Genomic DNA, 6,000 nt, shown 5'->3' with positions numbered 1-6,000 from the left:
TCATCTAATGAATAAATTTGAATTTTTAATTTTAGATTTTGTTAAATTTTTGGATTTTTTCTTTTGAGTGAGATGATTTTTTTTTTTTTTTTGGTGGTCAATTGATAATAGAGTAATTACATATATAAAAAATAAAGATTACTTCAAATAGGCTACTAACCCAACAACAGCTAGAAAGTCAATAATCATCCAGACAAAAGCCCAACAACTCCCATGATAGGAGACAAATAAACACCACCACAATAGTCACCAAACCTAAGCCCAAGCCCAACAACCTCTATAATAGGGAAGAAATAAACACCACCATAACGGGTATCAAACTCTTTTTTATGAAAGTTAAACCCGAGACATAACACCACAAAGAATGCTACACAAATCAAATTGGTATGATTTTAGAGTAAATCAAAAACTCAATCAGTCCTTATGGTTTTAAAAAAATTGAAACCATAACAGAATCATAAAACCTATACAACTAGACCAAAATCAAATCATAAAAATCAATTTGGTTTAGTTCGATAGTTTTAAAAGGTTTATATACCAATGATTGGAACTACTACTGTTTACTGTTATGATGGCCATCAACTGACTGTTCGGTCTGTTAAGACCTACTGTACTTTTTTGCTATTGGATGTACCGCATATGACTATTTTGGTTTCTAAATGACTGATATGACTGTTTAATTACTGAAAGGACATTCATTCTTAACCTCTTTACACAACTGTTATTCATTGGGTTTTAACTTACTGTTTATATTTATATGTAGATGTCCAGGCACTGGACCGGAGTTAGGAGCGTCGGGTTAGCTCTTGTTTTGTTAAGCCAACCACTGTGCCTCACTTCGAGGTTTCAAATCTGTCAAGCCAAGGATATTTTTGGGGTGTCTCAGTTTCAACCTTCTGTCTCTGTTTGTAATGAATGTTTTAGACTTGACTGTACAGTTATGTTGGAGGGACTCGATCCCTAACCTGGATGTTATGTGCACTCGTTATGTAAATATGTTTTGGTTATGTATGTGAATATGTTCAGAAAAGTCTTTTTGCATACAGAATGTCACAACTTATTGGACATCTTTCTATTACTGTTGGGCTTCCGTCAGCCCCTTACTCTGTATTACTGTCATTTCTGTTAAGCAGGCCTATGGTAATCACCGATTACTGGCCGGTTGCGATGCTAAACCCATAGAGGCAGGTTTGGGTCGTGACAGAGTGGTATCAGAGTGATACCAAACACGAGTTATACCGCACACACGTGTCCAAATGAGCTATAGGATGTCCTAGAAAAGTAATTAGGGCATTGCATGAGCATGAAAAAGTGTGTGTGTGGGCCATGACATGAATATATGTGCTAATGTGCTTAAGTAAGCAATTCCTATGTTTATTATTACCGTATTGCATATAGTGAAATGGACAACGCAAGGAATGCCGATGAATCTGAATCATCTGAGGCCAGAATGACAAGGTTAGAAAGAACGGTTGAACTGTTGATTGAAGCCCTAAGACAACAACAAAACCAACATCCCCCACCTCCTCCAGTACAACCTGAACAGAACGTTAATGATGATATAATTGCTCTGACACAGAAGTTCAGCAAAATGAAACCACCATCATTCCAAGAAAGCCTTGAACCACTAAAGGCCGAAGCATGGGTTTTGGAAACCGAAAAATTGTTCGAAGTATTTCCTTGTTCGGAGGCACACAAAGTGTTATTGGCCACCTTTACCTTGCAAGAAGAAGCTAGGCGGTGGTGGATGCTTGTCCGTGATGTAAATAATGTCATGACTTGGGCTCAGTTTAAAGAAGCCTTATTTGAAAAGTACTTCCCTCAGTGTGTCAGAGACCGCAAGGTAACCGAATTTGAACAGTTGAAGCAAGGTACCATGTCCGTAGCCGAATATGAATCAAAGTTCACTGAACTTACCCGATATGTACCACACATGGTGGACACTGATTATAAAAAGGCCAGGAAGTTTGAAGGCAGACTTAATGTCGAGATATTTGATCAAATTAATGTCCTGAAACTGCTTAAATATGTGGATGTCCTCGACCGAGCAATAATAGCTGAATATCGAAGCATTAAAACAGACTGAAACACCAGCAACTGAGTGGCGCGGCAAGAGACAAGGCTTTAAGTTTAAGAAAGATCGGAACAGTTCATCGAATAAAAAGCAAAACACAGGGACAACAAACAGTTCTAGTCAGGAAAGTAGTTCCATACCACCCTGTTCCGAATGTGGAAAAAGGCATAAAGGAGTTTGCTATAAAATTTCTGGTGCTTGTTACAGGTGTGGCAAGGTGGGCCACATGGTCGAAGATTGCCCTTCCACTTCTCAAGGCAATAGTAAAGCTGCAGCAAGCGTCGCAGCATCAACTGTTGCACCGAAACCCAATCCCAGAGCTACTGGAAAAAGCCTTTAAGGCAAGGCCAAGTGTTTGCACTTGTACCGGGAGATATGCAGAATACTGAGACAGTTGTGTCAGGTACACTCTCAATTTGTGCCCAAAATACATATATTCTAATCGATTCGGGGTCTACACATTCATATGTCTTGCATTCTTTTTCACGAAAATTAAATAGACCACTAGAACCCATGAACTATTTGTTAGCTGTATCTTCACCCGTTGGGGGATCCATGACTTGTGCTTATATGTATCCTGCATGTAGGATTATTGTTGGGGATGTACATTTGTATATTGACTTATTGCCTTTGAACATTGATCATTTTGATGTAATTTTGGGAATGGACTGATTAACAAAATATCATGCTACTATAGACTGTGTAATGAAACAAGTCGTTTTCCGTCCGCCTGGTTTACCTGAATTTGTTTTTGACGGAGTTGGAGTAGTACCTCCCCCATTTCTGATTTCATCCACGAAAGCTTTCAAATTAATTAGAAAGGGGTGTAAGGGGTATTTATGTTGCATATTGACTGTACCTACTGATACTAAAGCTAATGTGGACAGTATTTCTATAGTCAGAGAATTCCCAGATGTTTTTCCAGATGATTTGTCAGAGGATTTGATTGATAGGGAGATTGAGTTCACCATTGAAGTGTTACTGGGTACACAACCAATTTCCAAAGCTCCTTACAAAATGACACCTACCGAATTGAAAGAACTGAAAGTTCAGCTGCAGAAGTTGTTGGATAAGAAGTTCATCAAGCCCAGTACCTCACCGTGGGGCGCACCAATTTTATTTGTAAAAAAGAAAGACGGCTCACTGAGACTCTGTATTGACTACCGTGAACTGAACAAGGTAACAGTGAAAAAAAGATACCCATTGCATCGTATTGATGATTTATTTGATCAATTACAGGGTGCTCAAGTTTTCTCCAAAATTGACCTTAGATCCGGATACCATCAGTTGAAGGTAAAAGCAGAGGACATTGAAAAGACTGCCTTCCGAACGAGGTATGGACATTATGAATTTCTTGTTATGCCTTTCGGAGTTACTAATGCACCTGCTGCATTTATGGACCTTATGAACAGAATTTTCAAACCATTCCTTGATGAATTTGTGGTTGTTTTCATAGATGACATTTTGATTTATTCCACGAGTAAAGAGGAACATGAACATCATTTGAGAATTGCCTTACAGACCCTAAGAGAACAGAAACTGTACGCAAAACTAACCAAATGCGAATTTTGGCTTATAATGTTATGTTTTTGGGACATATGATTAGTAAGGATGGCATCTCAGTTGACCCACAGAAGATTGAAGCAGTGGTGAATTGGCCTAGACCGACAAATGTTACTGAAGTTCGCAATTTCTTGTATTTAGCCGGGTACTACAGAAGGTTTGTGAAAGATTTTTTCCAAAATTGCCTTACCATTGACTTAGTTGACTCAGAAGGGAATATCATTTGACTGGACCGATCAGAGAGAATCAGCCTTCCAAGAGTTAAAGACTCGACTTGTGACTGCACTGATTCTTACCCTACCCTCAGGTACGGATGGATTTACTATTTTTAGTGATGCTTCTTATAAGGGTTTGGGATGTGCATTAATGCAAAATGGAAAAGTTATCGCGTATGCTTCCCGACAACTGAGGCCACATGAAAAGAACTACTTGACTCATGACCTAGAACTTGCTGCCGTGGTATTTGCATTGAAAATTTGGCGTCACTACCTATATGGGGCAACATGTGAGGTGTACACAGACCACAAGAGTTTAAAATACTTCTTCACACAGAAATAGCTGAACATGAGACAGCGGAGATGGTTAGAACTGATAAAAGACTATGACCTGCAAATTTTGTACCATCCGGGAAAAGCTAATACTGTTGCTGATGCACTCAGCCGAAAATCAATTGGGAATTTAGCCTGTTTACTCACTGGACAGAAAGACCTGCTATGTGACTTTGAAAAATTTGAAGATGAGATTGTTTTGCGTGAACAAGGTGGAACATTAGCTGCTATTTATGCTCAACCGGCACTTATTGAGGAGATTAAAGAAAAACAACAGCAAGATGACTTTTTGAAAAATATCATTGATGAACGGGAATCCAAACCAAGACCGGACTTTAGATTTGAAAACAATGTATTGAACTTTCAGGGAAGGTTGTGTGTACCAAGTGATTCTGAACTAAAAAAACGAATTTTGCAGGAAGGCCACAACTCAAAACTGTCTATCCATCCGAGAAATACGAAAATGTACCAAGACTTGAAACTTAATTTCTGGTGGCCGGGAATGAAGAAAGAGATTGCCGACTTTGTATCGAAATGTCTACATTGCCAACAAGTCAAAGCCAAACATCAACGACCCGCAGGCTTACTACAACCCTTACCAATACCGGAGTGGAAATGGGAACATATTACTATGAATTTCATTGTTGGTTTACCTCGCTCCAGTAAAGGTATGGATTCAATTTGGGTTATTGTTGATAGATTGACTAAATTTGCTCACTTCTTACCTGTCAAAACAATTTATAATGCAGACAAATTGGCTACAATTTATATTGATGAGATTGTTAGATTGCATGGAGTGCCTGTGTCCATTGTTTCTGATAGGGACTCGAAGTTTACATCGAGATTCTGGCAAAGTCTTCAGATAACGTTGGGTACTGAATTGAGATTGAGTAGTGCATACCATCCTCAGACAGATGGTCAGTCAGAAAGAACCATCCAGACTCTGGAGGATTTACTGCGTATGTGTGTTCTTGATTTCCAGGGAAATTGGGAAAGCCATTTACCTTTAGCTGAATTCACCTACAACAACAGTTTTCACTCGAACATTGGTATGGCTCCTTTCGAGGCTTTATATGGCAGAAAATGTCGATCTTCTATTTGCTTGGGCAGAAGTTGGAGATAGGCCCTTGCTTGGGCCCGAGATTGTACAAGAACCACTGAAAAAGTGAAATGATTTAATAGAGATTGAAAACCACACAAACCCGACAGAAAAGTTATGCAGATGTCCGAAGGCGAGACAGGGAATATGAAGTGGGTGATCATGTTTTTGTTAAAGTGACACCAATGAAAGGGCAGACTCGTTTTGGAGTTAAGGGTGAACTAGCGCCGAGATATGTTGGACTGTATGAAATCATTGAAAAGATTAATCCAGTGACGTATCAAGTAGCGCTTCCTTCTGAAATGGAGCATATGCATAATGTCTTCCATATTTCAATATTGAGGGATTACCTCCGGGATCTCTTCCATGTTATTGAGCCTACCCGTGTAGTGCTAGGTGACGACTACACTTATGAAGAACGACCTATTCAAATTGTAAATCGACGAATCAAGAAGTTGAGAAATAAAGAAATCCCGTTAGTAAAGGTGGATTGGCGAAACCATGGTGGCATCTATGCCACTTGGGAAAGGGAAGACGATATGATCAAGAGATATCCTGAACTGTTTTCTCTGAATCCAGTGTTCTTCCAAAATGAAGGTAATCCGAGTTTGGAGGACCAAACTCTTTGTAAGGAGGGGAGACTGTGACAACCCCCACCTCCGATTAGTGCTAATCTATGATTAAACGTGATAAGTAATTGATTAAGCTGAAATTCT

Source organism: Camellia sinensis, chromosome 8 (genome assembly GCF_055761805.1).
Source record: "Camellia sinensis isolate YWXY chromosome 8, ASM5576180v1, whole genome shotgun sequence".
NCBI classification, from domain to species: Eukaryota; Viridiplantae; Streptophyta; class Magnoliopsida; order Ericales; family Theaceae; genus Camellia; species Camellia sinensis.
This window is presented reverse-complemented; position numbering follows the sequence as displayed.